The sequence below is a fragment of the Zootoca vivipara genome, chromosome Z2 (genome assembly GCF_965207765.1).
Source record: "Zootoca vivipara chromosome Z2, rZooViv2.hap1.1, whole genome shotgun sequence".
In the NCBI taxonomy this organism is placed as follows: Eukaryota; Metazoa; Chordata; class Lepidosauria; order Squamata; family Lacertidae; genus Zootoca; species Zootoca vivipara.
This window is the reverse complement of record NC_142585.1, coordinates 22,979,874-22,995,671: the sequence shown is the minus strand read 5'-3', so window position 1 is coordinate 22,995,671 and position 15,798 is coordinate 22,979,874. Positions and strand designations below refer to the sequence as shown.

General features: G+C 42.8%; 1 protein-coding gene across 3 annotated transcripts in view; it reads right to left on the bottom strand.

The window, feature by feature from the left end:
* The window catches only part of FNDC3A (fibronectin type III domain containing 3A), a 57,699-nt gene extending 46,289 nt beyond the window's left edge, over nucleotides 1-11,410 (bottom strand). For 2 of the 3 annotated variants that reach the window (XM_035102058.3, XM_035102060.3), the window contains exon 1: nucleotides 11,248-11,410. The gene's annotated coding sequence lies outside the window, so the exon portion shown is untranslated. Of the gene's footprint in view, nucleotides 1-8,485 lie in introns of all 3 variants that reach the window. The other variant, XM_035102059.3, reaches the window with a different exon arrangement.
* Nucleotides 11,411-15,798: the final 4,388 nt, after the last annotated feature.

The following is a 15,798-nucleotide window of genomic DNA, read 5'->3' as shown; positions in this document are numbered from 1 at the left end:
GCTGCCTCCAACTGTGGAGGCAGAGCATAGGCATCATGGCTAGCTGCCATTGATAGTCCTCTCCCCCATTAATTTGTCTAACTCAGGAATCCCCAAACTTCGGCCCTCCAGATGTTTTGGACTACAATTCCCTGACCACTAGTCCTCTTAGCTAGGGATCATGGGAGTTGTAGGCCAAAACAGTTTGGAGGGCCACAGTTTGGGGATGCCTGGTCTAACTTTTCTCTATCCACTCTATCCATGCCATGAATAATTTTATAAACTTCTATCATGTAACCTCTTACTTGCCTTTTCTCTAAACTAAAAAGGCACAATGCTGCAACCTTTCTTCATAGGGGAGTCACTTCATCCCCACAATCATTCTAGTGGCCCTTTTATGAAGCTTTTCCAACTCTACAATATCATTTTGAGATGAGGCAAACAGAACTGTATACAGTACTCCAATGGTGGTTGTACCATATATTTGTATAATGGCATTGTAATACGGGTAGTTTTAATTTCAATGTCTTTTCTAATTATCCCTAGCATGGAATTGCCTTTTTCATGGCCTCCACATACTGGATCAACATCTTCATCAAACAATCTACTATGACTTCAAGGTATCATTGCTGGTCCATCATCTCCAGTTCAGACACCATGAGAGTATATGAGAAATTAAAAATTTTTCCCCCAACATGCATCCCTTTTCACTAGTTTATATTGAATTGCATTTGTCATTTTACTGCCCATTCACTTAGTTTGGAGAGGTCCTTTTGGAGCGCTTCTCAATATATTTTTGTTTTAACAACCCTAAACAATTTAATATCATCAGCAAACTTTGCCACTTCACTGCTTTGTCCCAACTTTAGACCATTTACAAATACCAATCATAATGCTGGGGCATTCCTTGGGGTACTTTCTACTTTTCTCCATTCAGATAGCTGTCCATTTATCCAAACATTTTGTTTCCTGCAACTTAAACCATTCCAGATCCACATTCCAGATCTCCTCCAATTCCTTGACTGCTCAGCTTACACAGGAGACAACATGTTGTCTTCCCTCCCCTGCACACTACGTTTCCCAACCAACCTTGCAGGAAAGGCATGCATTCTGGAAAGGAACAGATTGACAAGAATTGTGAGTCAGTAAATAACTCTTAAAACCAGGTGAATCTTCCTCCAAGAATTCATCTATTCTCATCTGGAGTTGCCAATTCACTTCTGAAATGAATCAAGGAGAGGTTGCTTATCTCTAATTCTGACTGGCATTCAATGAATGTCTGTTTTTGGAGAAGCTTTGGGTGCTACCTAAAGTGCTACCAGCGGAACAAGTCACTTCTAATATATTATCCATGTTCAGCTAGCAGAATTTATTTTAATATTTCAATGGAAACAGGAAGAGAGGAATTGACCAGATTGTATATACAAGTTATTGTCCAACACTGCAACCATTCCCACTAGTGACTGAATGTGCAAGTGAAAGCAAATTGGAGTCATAGCACCTCTTCAGTAGCATCCAAAGCTCTCAGATAGCTAAAAAACTGGCTAGGCTATAGCCTGCCTTCCCCAAAGGAACCAAGCAATCTATATTGCCAAAACACTAGTTGAAAATGGAAGTTCAGAAAAATCCAGCAACAAGCCTTCCTCCATATTTAGCCATTTTAGTAATGGTTGAACTGTGTCCCAACAATGGCTCAATTCAGATTGGGACTGGCAATCATAACTGATCAGAAAAAAGCCCACAACTCCTTGCTTTGGGTGATTGTTGGGTGCTACTGGTATTGAATGATGCCTTTCTTACATTTGGTAGGCTATTATAGTGACATTACAATTGTCATGGACCCTGGAAAATGTCATTTTCCCCAGGACACCTCTATCTTCCTTTCCCCACAAAGTATCGTTTCCCCAAGGTACAGTACCAGTGAGAATGGAACAGAACTAGACAGGCAGGCATTAATGCATCCAACTGCAAAAGCCAAAGATGTAGGGAAGAGAGTATTTGCCCCACTCTCAAACTTCCTAGCTCAGAATATAAGGTGGGGGAATAAATGGAGGAAAGGGAAAGAGGAAAAATAATGGGCATTATGTTAAAAATATCATTTTGTATGATAGAAAGCAATGTATTTAGGGAGAAAGTGGGTTGTTGTTGTTTAGTCGTTTAGTCGTGTCCGACTCTTCGTGACCCCATGGACCATAGCACGCCAGGCACTCCTGTCTTGAACTGCCTCCCGCAATTTGGTCAAACTCATGTTCGTAGCTTCGAGAACACTGTCCAACCATCTTGTCCTCTGTCGTCCCCTTCTCCTAGTGCCCTCAATCTTTCCCAACATCAGGGTCTTTTCCAAGGATTCTTCTCTTCTCATGAGGTGGCCAAAGTATTGGAGCCTGAGCTTCACGATCTGTCCTTCCAGGGAGCACTCAGGGCTGATTTCCTTAAGAATGGATAGGTTTGATCTTCTTGCAGTCCATGGGACTCTCAAGAGTCTCCTCCAGCACCATAATTCAAAAGCATCAATTCTTCGGCGATCAGCCTTCTTGATGGTCCAGCTCTCACTTCCATACATCACTACTGGGAAAACCATAGCTTTAACTATACGGACCTTTGTCGGCAAGGTGATGTCTCTGCTTTTTAAGATGCTGTCTAGGTTTGTCATTGCTTTTCTCCCAAGAAGCAGGCGTCTTTTAATTTCGTGACTGCTGTCACCATCTGCAGTGATCAAGGAGCCCAAGAAAGTAAAATCTCTCACTGCCTCCATTTCTTCCCCTTCTATTTGCCAGGAGGTGATGGGACCAGTGGCCATGATCTTGGTTTTTTTGATGTTGAGCTTCAGACCATATTTTGCGCTCTCCTCTTTCACCCTCATTAAAAGGTTCTTTAATTCCTCCTCGCTTTCTGCCATCAAGGTTGTGTCATCTGCATATCTGAGGTTGTTGATATTTCTTCCGGCAATCTTAATTCCGGCTTGGGATTCATCTAGTCCGGCCTTTCGCATGATGAATTCTGCATATAAGTTAAATAAGCAGGGAGACAATATACAACCTTGTCGTACTCCTTTCCCAATTTTGAACCAATCAGTTGTTCCATATCCAGTTCTAACTGTAGCTTCTTGTCCCACATAGAGATTTCTCAGGAGACAGATGAGGTGATCAGGCACTCCCATTTCTCTAAGAACTTGCCATAGTTTGCTGTGGTCAACACAGTCAAAGGCTTTTGCATAGTCAATGAAGCAGAAGTAGACGTTTTTCTGGAACTCTCTAGCTTTCTCCATAATCCAGCGCATGTTTGCTATTTGGTCTCTGGTTCCTCTGCCCTTTCGAAATCCAGCTTGCACTTCTGGGAGTTCTCGGTCCACATACTGCCTAAGCCTGCCTTGTAGAATTTTAAGCATAACCTTGCTAGCGTGTGAAATGAGCGCAATTGTGCGGTAGTTGGAGCATTCTTTGGCACTGCCCTTCTTTGGGATTGGGATGTAGACTGATCTTCTCCAATCCTCTGGCCATTGCTGAGTTTTCCAAACTTGCTGGCATATTGGGTGTAGCACCTTAACAGCATCATCTTTTAAAATTTTAAATAGTTCAGCTGGAATATCATCACTTCCACTGGCCTTGTTATTAGCAGTGCTTTCTAAGGCCCAAAGTGGGTACTTTTCTTAAATAGAAAGCTGGAGAAAATCCCGAGCTACTAAAACTACTCTGGTACCCAGGACTTCTAAATACTCTCCCTTTTCCTTGTTTATTTTGTCATCTGGGGGTGTGTGGGGAGTGCCAACCAACATTATCTCTGTGTATAACCAAGTGCCAAAGAGAAGTGTTGATAAAAACTCAAGTTATCAAATAAAACACTCTTCCTAAGCTACAATTCTCATTACCAAAGCAAAAGCTCATTTACAAACACTGGACTGCCGATTGTAAGCTAGACTCCCCCATCCCAACTTCTAAGGCAAATGAACTTTGCTTATCAGAGAAGAAGTACATTAAAGCCAAATGCATGTTACTTTTGAATGAGGTCATTTAGAAGAACAATACTTTTTTCTACATCAAACATACCCACATCCATGCAGTATGTACTAAAGTAAAATAGTGCGCAAAATGGTTCAAAGACCCCACTTAGATAATATGTTTCTTAGGATATTTGCTAGTCTTTAGTCCTTGTTGTGCTTTATTGCAATGAACTAAGACAGCTACCCTTCCAGAAATCAACATTCAGCATTTTAACAGCTGTAGCATCCATGGGAGTGTGATGAAACTGCGTTTAATTAGAATTTCATTTTAAAATATAGTTCACATTATTTAGGCAAAAGAGAAATGGATTTCAATGGGGCTTTATTTTTATTTTTTTAAAAAAATCAATAGTAAATAGAAGTGAATTGACCTTCGTTTTAAACTAAACAAGAGCACCCAAAGTGAATTATAACATTATATTAAAGCAGTCATGTAAAATCTGTAATTGAAACAGAACAGGCACTAAATGTGAAATGAGTCAACAGAGCACTGGCAAAAAAAAAGTCGAGACAACCTAGCTAAATGCCAGCAAGTTCATTTTTAAACAAAACTAAATTTAAAAAAGAAAGAAAATTAAGTTGTGGTAGCTGGTAGGTATTATATAGAGAAGGAGCCAATCAAATCTTCCACAGAAGCCATCCAACCAAGTAGGTGCTGAATCGAGTAAGCTGGTGAGTTCACCAATTCCAAAGTTAACTTATGGAACAAATTAAACCAGCGATTCCCAAAATTTATGTCACAAGAAATGCTTAATTAAATATGCACTGAAAAATCAAAACCATAATTTGAGATGCAACCGGTCTCTGTATCTTGAATGGGGAGGACTTATACAGCACTGGCAACACTTCTCTGTTAATACAGTACTAACTCAATCCAGAGGAAAGAAGGATTCAGCAGAAGATATCCCAGCATCACATGACAAAGCCCACACTGTAGCTGACAGACAAGGATGAATCCCTAATACATCATTACTAGCCAAACAGCAGGATCCCAAACCGGAAGCCAGCCCACCTGTGGAAAGGGGGGGGGTGACAGAAAGCTGGGAGGCAATATTAACGTGACTTTCCTTCAGTTGCAAGGTGGATACTTGACCACTGTTCTTGTAGCTAACCCTATTAATCTAACTTGTACTCTGTCAAGAAAGGGAATATGTATCTTTTTAGGGGCAGAACAGTTGGCCTCTAATGTTAACCCCCAAAATTAATGTGCCATCAGAAGTTGGGAAATATTGTTTTAAGGATCAAATGGGGGGGAGAGATTTGACTAGTCATCAAAGAGACTACAAAGAGAACAAACATTACTATACATTTTATCATATATACTTTTCAATACTGCCAAATATATAAAAATAGATATAACTGCCCTATGCATTTTCACCCAGAAATACAAAATACTATGTAAAATGATTATAAGAAGTATGACTCTCAAGTTTCTACTAGCAATTTCTAAATCGCTACTGGAATAACTAGGCTCCCAAATTCTTAGGAATAAGCATCAGATTTCTAGACTGTAGGCAAACAGTGTGTTTTATTCAAGGCTTGATTGTAATTTATTTTCAAAATAATGAGAAATGCATTGAAAAATGTGGAGTGAAATATTTAAACTTATAGTAAGCAAGTCACATGTACACAACTGTTCTTTACACTGAAATGGGACCAGAGATTAACTGAGCTTACAAAGAATGGAAAGTTTGATTGGCAATGGGAACATTCAGTAAGGTTACACTGTTAACTAGACTGAATGATTCTTTCAATAAAATAAAATAAATATTTGATCTGGCATTGAACTTCAGAGTTCACATTGCAACATTCAGCATATGGCTGACAAACTAGATCTTCTTTACCACCATCAACTTCAAAGTACATCAATTAGAGCAATACAGCTTGGGAAAAGATTATGGATGGGGTCTTCAAATACCAAGGCAACTAGTAAGGCAGGACCCAATTCAGAAAGCCAGGACATTTTTATTTGCAATTGGCTGCAGCTATCAGAGATCAGAGGTAGCATTTCCTCAAATATCAGCTGAAGGGGCAAGGGCAGGAAAAGTACAGGGCATATTGTTGTGTTCATGCCCTGCTCTGGGCTTCCCATTCCCACAAGATGTTAGAATATACTATTGTCACTAAAAAAAATTCCTTCAGTAGCACCTTAAAGACCAACTAAGTTTTTATTTTGGTATGAGCTTTCGTGTGCATGCACACTTCTTCAGATGCATGCACACGAAAGCTCATACCAAAATAAAAACTTAGTTGGTCTTTAAGGTGCTACTGAAGGAATTTTTTTTATTTTACTTCGATCCAGACCAACACGGCTACCTACCTGTAACCAGTATTGTGACTAATTTATCCAATGGCATCAGTATGCATAGTGCTTTTCAGAGTACAAAATGACAGGTCCCTCACCAAGGAGCTTAAAATTCAACATAGGGGATAAAGTGTGTGCAGTGGGTTGGGGGTGGAGGCAGCAGTTCACAAGGAAATAATATGTGTTTGCTGTAGGCCCATGTAAAAGGAAGCATGAGAATTAGGGGTGAGTGCCAAAGGATTCATGGAAAGGAGATGCCCCCTTTGTTTGATCAAGCAGGCCTGTTTTACCATTCTGACCATCCAGGCTACTTACAGAAAGGTTTGCCTGGACGACCACACATTTCTAGATCTTCTGGTCACTTCGGGGGCACCAATGGAATGGGAGACAACATTTTCCAAGTCTCTGCCACCCTCAAGCAAGTGTGCTTGCCAAGCAGTGCATCCCTAACCCCTCCCTCAGTATTTTGTATACCCACCTCTCAGTTCAACCTTCCGACCTATCCATCCATTTGCCAAAGTAAATGTTTGTGCTGATGCAGTGGAAGGACCCTGATCTGCGTGAGATCATTTGTGTGCAACATCTGTGCAAATCTGAGGATCCTGGGAGCTCCCATGGTGCAGCCTTTTCGAGCAATCAGATTGCAGAATCACTAAGAAATGGTGTGTCCACACTGATCAATTTACACAGAAAGGCTTGTGTTAACACGAGTGAAAGAATAAATTATGGCTGCCTCTACAATAAGCTCTTCCAGAATGTAATAAAGAGTTCAGTGTGTGTTCCTCACCAAGGAATCACAACTTTTTCATTTAAAGTCTGGTTTGCAGAAGAGATAACAGCTGAAAACTAACCATCTTGACCTTGGCAAACTTAATCACAACATGTCTTTTGAAGCATTCTCCGAAGCAGGTGAAGGGAGGAGAGTAAAAAAGCTTGTTTCAGTGGGAAGTCTATGTGCAATGATAAATTCCTTTGATAAATCACTAATGTCATTTTAATTAGGATATACAGCAGGCTTTTTTTTTTCTTATGTATTCCTGAAGGCCACCTGAAACCAATATTGGTGTGTGTGTGGAATGGTCCCTAACACTTTGCACCAAATGATCAATTATGTATAAGAAAGTTCAGAATACATACTGGTTATAATCAAGTCTTGGGCTGCATTATCATATAACTTGGAACCAGAGCCACATTTACACCATACAGGGTTAGAAACTCAGATATATAAGCTAGGTGCCAAACGGCTCATTCAACCAAGGTTTAATGCTCTAAAGTCTTATTTTTCAAATGATGGACTGGCTGCGATTGATTCTCAGTTAAACATCTGGCTTGTTCAGATGACAACCTTGAGCTGGCTTAAGAACCTTGAAAGAAGAAACATCACTTGATCCAGGGACAGTGCACATGTATACTGGCCTATCCCGAACTCTCTTTCTTAATGGTGACTGCTCCTGCTCAGACTGCACAGAAAAAGCAGTTTGGTTCCAGAAATTCATTCTGATTGTGTAGATTAAATATAACTGTTACATTTTTACAGAATGGGATATTAGTGTGTGAAACTAGTCCAGGTCCAATGATCCTCAAATGGTGGAGATGTCAGGCGTCATCCTGGCACCCAGGCATCTTCACTTGGTCACAAGTGGTTGAAAGTCAAGTGCAAAATGTGCCTGGCACCTGGCTAATTTTGAACACTGATATAAGCATTATAATATCATTTTAAACACTCATGGCTTCTACCCAATAATTATGGGCGCTGTTGTTTGTTAAAGGTGCTGAGAGTTGTTAAGAGGCCCTTATTCCCCTCACAGCCCTGCAATTCCAAAAGTAATTTTAGTATGCCATCTTAAGTGTTCTGTTCGGAGTGAGTGTGTGTACATGTGTGCACAAAGTAGTAGATGAACCACCTCTTCCAAGGACCTGCTGGCATGTACCACCCAATGTGGGACTTAACTCTTTCTTATTGCATGGGATCTTATTCTCTCTCTTCCTCCCCACCCCCGCTAGTTCTACATGGGGGTAGGGAGAGAGAGGGGGAGAGAATTGAAAAATAAGACCCCACTGATTGATTCTTACTATTCTTTTATATTGTGAAGTTTAAATGTTATTGTTTTAGGTTTGTTTTGCTTTATTACATATTATTGCTATTTTAACTTTTTGTAAGTTGCCCTGGCAACATCAGTGGTCTTTGACAAATTACTAACCTTCAGCATAACCAGCTTCACAGTGCTGTTACAAAGCTTAAGGGGTTGCTCAGAGCTCCACATAAGAGAAGTGAGAAATAAGAATATTTATATTTATTTAGGACTTTTCTTACATTAGAGGGAGTCGCAAACATCATCTCAATAATTGCCACAACACTTCCCAGCTTGTAGCTATACCAACCTCTTAATAGTCAACTCTAGTTGGGGGGGGGGGGAGGCTAATACACAACTGAAACTATCAATTTACATACCCAGATTAAAATTAAGTTGGTTTCTTCAAATGGCAAGCCTGATAAATCTTGGAAGAATCAGGCAAAATAACAGAATCAAAGATTATACTATGCTGTTCTTCAGCAATCACAACATATCCAGTGTAAATCTTTTGGGTCAAATAGATGCAACTATACTTGAACACTTATTATTATTTAAACAGCTTGAAATCACAAGAGTCATGAACCTATTGAAAAATCACTTGGATTTCAAGCTATTGTTACGGCAAATGTAGGCAGGTATTACTTTTTAGTTTAAATTACAGTTTGCCATCCTAAGCATACATATGTATTTACCAGCATAAATGGCTGAATACTGAAGAAAGCATGCATTCTTAAAAAACGCTTTTCAATAATAAAAAGCAAGTATGTTTCATACACTAGTATGAAACAAATAGTGTAAAGGCAAAAATATAAATGTTTCTCCAGTACATTTGAACACAGTAAAAGCTGGAAAGGCACATGCATGCAAACAGGAAACACACACAAACAGTATGAGTTAAGTACACCTGCCAGCTTTTGCATCATCCACAGCCAACTGGCATGATTACAGGACAACATACCACTTGCCATATGTTGAGAAAGGGGTTCTGCAAGATTGGGGGTTTCCATCAACTGAATCACAAGCCCTCCAAATTTAATAACAGAGAAAAAGAGGGCTGGTGACTGCAGTCATTAGCCCTATTGAATAATCACAGCAGTTTCTGTCTTGACTACTGATCCTCTCCTACTTCAAAAGCCAGGAACAAGCATGGGGTAAAAATACTCATCTATCCAAATCTGCTGGCTACAGTAACTACCTTTTACACAAGAGAGAAGTTCGGGAAGGTACTATACAGTATATCTAAAAGCTGTGCACTCACTCTAGTCAAAGGGGAATAGCCAGAAGGCTACGTGGCATTCAGACACAGCAGCACCAGGGGGAGGGGGAGGGGAAGAGAAAGCAGCAGAGAAGAAAGGAAAGACATCACCTTTTCCTGCCCCTGGACTAATAATTTGCAGCAGGTAATAAAAGCAAAAGGAAATATCTGATTGCAGCACTAGAACGAACCCTTCCAAAAAGGAGAAGTGATCAAAAGAAAGGTCAGCTTTCTATGCTGAGGGGGTGGGTGGAGAGAAGAGGGCACTAGAGGGGACTTCCTGCAACACAGCAGAAATTCAAGTTGACATGGCAGGTGTGTACAAAGTTTAGGTCCGACTGCTGAACTCCACCGCCGCAAGAGAACAATAATATGAACTCTTTTACATTCACCTACTTCTCAGGCACTTCATTGCACCTATGAGCACAACCCCCCACCCCCGAAAGACTAGCGTCTTTCAACTACCTGCCATTTCAAACACAAATCTGCACATCTGAAGCACAATGGCTCCGTGCACAAATCCAATGACAGTACATCAGTTTTGATACCAGCATCTGAATCAAAATCCGTTTGCAGGAGCCCAGTTTCTGCACAAACCCACTCAGCAATTCTTGCAGGCCCAATATCCTGACAACTTCCAAGCTTCCTTCAATTTCACCACCTAAAGCTCCACTGTATTCACACACACACACACACACACACACCGCTAACCCCCCACCCCCAATCTCCTATACTGTATCCTTATGCAAGACTCCTACATCCAAGTCACCACACACCTGTGTCGTGTGGCCTTTTAAACATCCAATACTCCAAAGACCATCAGAATCACCAACCACCAACTCCGGTCTCCCGATTTCCTCAGAATCCATTCTTCTCCGCCCACCCCGCAACCCCCTTCGCAGCAAACTCCCTGTTCCCACACACCGGTGACAGTCACTCCCACCACACTTTCACCTGGGAGAACCTGGGAAGGTGAAAGTGGGTTTGGGGGTTGTTGGCAAAGTGGTTTAAGATGACTGGAGTGGGCATGGGTGCCGGGTGTGTGTGGCGTGGGGAAAACAGCTTGAGATAAAAGAGTGTCCTTTTTCCTTTTTTAAGCTAGTGGAGAGGGTGGTGGTCCTCTTAGAACGGGGTGGGTTGCAAATTGAAAGGAATGCAAGAGATGACCTGCAGGGACTGGTGTGTGTGTGTGTGTGTGCAATGAAAAGGTGTGTAATGCAAAGGTTGGCAACGGGATTAAAAACTTGGGAAGGATGCAAGCAGAGATGACCTTCCGAGGAGAAAAGCAGCCTCTTTGGAGCAAGGAGGGCGGGAGAGTGCATTTTTTTTTACTTGTTTCTGTTACATCGGCAGTCGCGGACGACTAAGGATCCGTGCCGGGGAGATCAGCTGGGAAAGAGGCGCTGGCAGTGTCGGTGGTGCTGGGGTTGAGGGGATGAGGACTTCCTCGCGTGTGAAGCGGAGAGTGCGCCCCCAGACCCACACCAACCCCTTCCTCGCCTCCCAGCAGCCCCCCAAACTCAAGAGACACCCTGGCTTCCAACCCTCCCGACCCCTCCGCTAGCCCCACCCTGGCGGCCCGGCAGACCCCTGGAGCCCCGTCCATGAGGAGCGGGAAGACCCGGCTACTTACGGGCGCAGGCAGGAGCTGCTGGCAGGGAGGCGGGCGGCGGGCACCGGGGAAGCCTCAGCCGCCTCCTCAGGCTCGGCGCTGCGGGGCGTCGCAGCAGCAGCAGCAACAGACTCAGTCAGACGGCTGCGCCATGATGGAATGCAGACTCCCGCACATGCGCACTGCCGCCGCCGCCGAGGAACTAAAGAGGGGACACGCGCGTAGAACGAGAGTGGGAATCGGTGCGATCGGGCTCGCCAACCACACTGCGGTCCCGAGTGCCCTCGTCTCCGAGGTTAAGAGGGAGCCCCGGGCGGGGGAAGGGGGGCCAGGGAGGGCGTGCTCTCCGGATCCACGTGACGGGTGTTTTGGTTCTGTTTATCTTTTGTTTGCCTTGTACACGTTATCGTCGCATTACGTTTTCCGGATCCTTGTGCATTGCTCTCGAGACACCGGGAATGTAAATCCATGCTTCTAAAGTACGCAAGGTCAGAGCGGTGGGGAGCCGCTCACCCCCCACTCCCCTTCCTCAACCCCCCGCGGTCAGCTTTCTCTTAGGGCTGCATGCCAGTGGTAAACGAGGCCAGAGGTAAAACTCGCCGGAGCAGCAAATGTAAATGTTAAGCCTTGTGCAGCATTTAATTGTTTGCTGCATTTAAATGCCACCTGTTCCGTGGTTCTCCTTTCTTCTTCAATACCCCCACAACAATCCTGTGAGGTGGGCAGGGCCGGCCCCAAGACATTTCGGCATCCGAGTTGGACCTCAAAATGGACCTCCCTCCCTCCTTGCCAGGGAATAAGGGGATCAGGGAAGATCTACACTTGCAACAAGGGTGGCAGGGTGACATCAGGATCTGCTATCCCTGTGGACCCTGCCGCCTGAAGCAGTCTCCTCACCTCATGGGCTCTGGAGGTAGGTTAAGCTGAGATGCAAATGACTGACCAAGAGTCACCCAGTGATCTTAACGACCAAGTGTGGAATCAGACCCTTGTCTTCCAGATCCTAGTTCCATACTCTAACCACTAAGAAACACTGCTACACCAGTAGGCTTAGTATCCCCCCTCAGTATCCCCACCAACGCAAGGACACATTGCAGAGAGGCAAAAACATTTAGGGTGCAAAGCAGAGTTAGTCAGAGGTGTTGCCTGGGAAGGACTCAGAAGGTGGTATGGAGATGCCTTCAGCTTCCTGGCCTGGAAGTCAAGTCACATTCAAACTAGTGCTGATACTAGAATTGAACATATTGCATTTTAAAGTTAGAAGGAGGGAAAAGGACTTTACTGAGGTAAAGTGAATATAAAGCACCAGGTTTAAAGCTGACTACAATTTCCATATATCCAAGGAAACGGGTGGTAATGTATTTTACAGAAGATTTGTGTTAACATATAATATAAATCCCACCAGACTGCCTGAAATTTACCAGATTCACACATTCATTAATAACTAGATTTCCATGTTAGTTTCTCTAGGCTGAATCTCATACATTCTGTAACTAGGGGGCTAGTGTGACAGCGGTCAACGTCTTCTGATGCTGTGTAATTATGCAACAATTTACAAGAATTTAATGAAACACTAGGAAGAACTTTCTGACAGTAAGAACTGTTTGCCAGTGCAATGGACTGCCTCGGAAGGTGGTGGATGAGATTAAGCCATCAGCCCTGTATTTTTCTAAAACAGAAGAGTGTTTGATTTACTACAACAATTTTAGAGTAGAATGAAATAAAGGAATTAACATGTGCTGCTTGGACTGTAAAAGTAAAAAGGGAAAGGACTCCTGGATGGTTATGTCCAGTCAAAGGCGACTGTGCGGTTGCAGTGCTCATCTTTGCTTTCAGGCTGAGGGAGCCGGCTTTTGTCCACTGACAGCTTTCCGGGTCATGTGGCCAGCATGACTAAACCACTTCTGCTGCAATGGAACACCATGACAGAAGCCAGAGTGAACAGAAACACTGTTTACTTTCCCACCACAGTGATACCTATTTATCTACTTTCACTGGCGTGCTTTCAAACTGCTAGGTTGGCAGGAGCTGAGACAGAGCAACAGGAGCTTACTCCGTTGCGGGGATTCGAACCGCCAACCTTTCAATCGGCAAGCCCAAGAGGCTCAGTGGTTTAGACCACAGCACCACCCGCGCCCCTGCTGAACTGTAATAACCTGCCAGGGGATCATTTAATTCATGAAGGGTTCCTCTGAACTTAATCTGAGAGACCAATGCATGCTCATTGGTAATTAGGAATGAGATTGAACAATAAATCCTAACCATGGTGTTTCATTTTTGCATGATGGGTTTTGTAGTTTTAAAAGTGCATAAAAGCTTTGTTTCATATAAAATATGCATAGGGTCAACCTGTGTTGCATGGCTGCCATCTTACAAACCCTTTCCTGAGCATAGGCCTAGTTCTCAAGGCAGCTAATGAGGAAAGCTAAGAAGCTTTAGAGTCTGATTCTGGATACAAATGGGTCTGAGTGTGGTATAGAGATTAAGAGCCTAAACTACAAATAAGAACCTCTGCAGTTAAAAATTTGCCACTGCTGTGAACTTTAGGCAAACCACTCTCTCACCGTCAGTTCTATGCTTCATCTGAAATATGGGGAATACGAACACTGCCCACCTTTTATTTTGTTTAGGAGATGCCTTTCACATACATTTTAATTTGATTTACAACCCCACAATAAAAACAGGTAAAAATAATTTATTTTTAAAACAACAACAACTCAAGGTAAATTTAATAGCAATACAAATAAATGTCTAGGGCAGAGACCTAAGATACTTTTTTTATTTCACCCAGCTGAATGAAACCCTTACAACATAGTTGTAAGAACTGCAACTAGATAATGCACATAGAATGCTCTGAACATTTGAAACCACCATACAAATATTAAGTTTTAATGTGTGCATGTAATAAAGTAAAATATGATTTATTTTTAAATGAACTCAAAAGGACTTATATTGCATGGGTGATTGGGTTGTAGGTATGCCTCAATGCCCACAATTTACAGCAAAAAAGTACCAGTAGGAGAGATGTGGGGAATCTCTGACCCTCCAGATGTTGTGGAACTACAACTATCACCTCTGGCCATTGGACATGCTTGCTGGGGCTGATGGGAGTTGCAGTTCAGCAACATCTGGAGGCACAAAGGTTCCCTGCACTTGCAGTACAAAAAGATACATCATGACACTCTGTTAGACCTCCCTTGTTGCACCCTGGCTTCAGACAAACACGTCCACACCCGGTTCATCCAGTAGACAGGGACCAATTCAGTGTACCATGTTTTCACAGATGGCTGTACTCTACAGGCCAACTCTTCAGCACAACAATTCAAGAAACAGTCATTATGCAAGAAGTGGCAGGCAGTCTCAAGACTGAGTGAGTGCTCCACAATTTCCTGCAATGTCACTTAAGGGATCAGTCAATCCTTGACTGTACTTCCACTTACTCCATATAGTCCCAGAATCAGAATGTCACTGGAGTTAGGAAGCTATGTGCCCTACTTTATTCCTCTATTTGAAGTGCTATCAGATGATAGTCCTCTGTTTGAAAGCATTCTCTTGGTCAGCCTTTGCCCACCCAGTGTAAGGTTACCAGATTTTTTTCAACAAGTTCGGTGACACTTTTCAACTTCAATAGTAATGATAGGATTTTGTCAGGGGACTGATTTGTAATTCTGGGGACTGTGTCCCCGGGAAATGGGGATGTCTGGTAACCTTAACCTAGTGCCCTCCGGATGTATTGGACCACAGTCAAAATCCTGTTTAAAGATAAAGAACTCTCAGAAAGGAGACCTTTAAACCAACCACCAGCAATGAGCACCAAGATAGCAGACTGAGCAGGCACGGAGGATTGCCGGTTATTGTCCGCCCCACTACAGTAAGGTGCATTGTTTTCATATTGAAAGCATAGTAATTGTTTCTATACATGCATTGATACACAAGCAATTTTCATGCAAATCTGTGCCAACTTTTGCTTTCCTTTTGGGCAAAGTGTTTCCTCTTTTTGGCAATACAGTATTCTGAGTGGGCGCTGTGCCTTGGACTTTTGCGCCCCCCCCCAGGTCTTGTCCTGGCGTCAACACTGCCCCATTTCCACAAATACTGTAGTCCAGACTCCAGGCAATTGGAAATACACATTTCCGATTGAGTATTTCGCAACCTAAATGAACCCCAAATTGATATTACCCCCCACGGTGGAAAAATAAATAAAGGCACCTTACAAGTACATGTATTTTTCCCCCACCACAAGGTTAATGACCGTGTTGAGAAATATTGGCTCTGGAAAATAGTACAGCGAGGAAGGCTTAAATGCCAGCACTACTGCAGGTGAAGGACTCCTGTAGATGACCTGTTTATTTGGCACTAGCAAACCTTATACCTGATGTTGCTAAGAAAGCTTCAATCCATCAACTTTATTCGAAAGGAAATCAGGTTGAGTGGGGTTATCTTGAGTTTTCTGGAGTATGTTAGCAACATGCAAGACACACAGCTCTATTTCTCCTTTACATCTGCAGGTGAGAGCTAATAAACTAAAGCCTAATCCAGATAAAACTGGAGGCACTGTTAATGTGTGGCTTC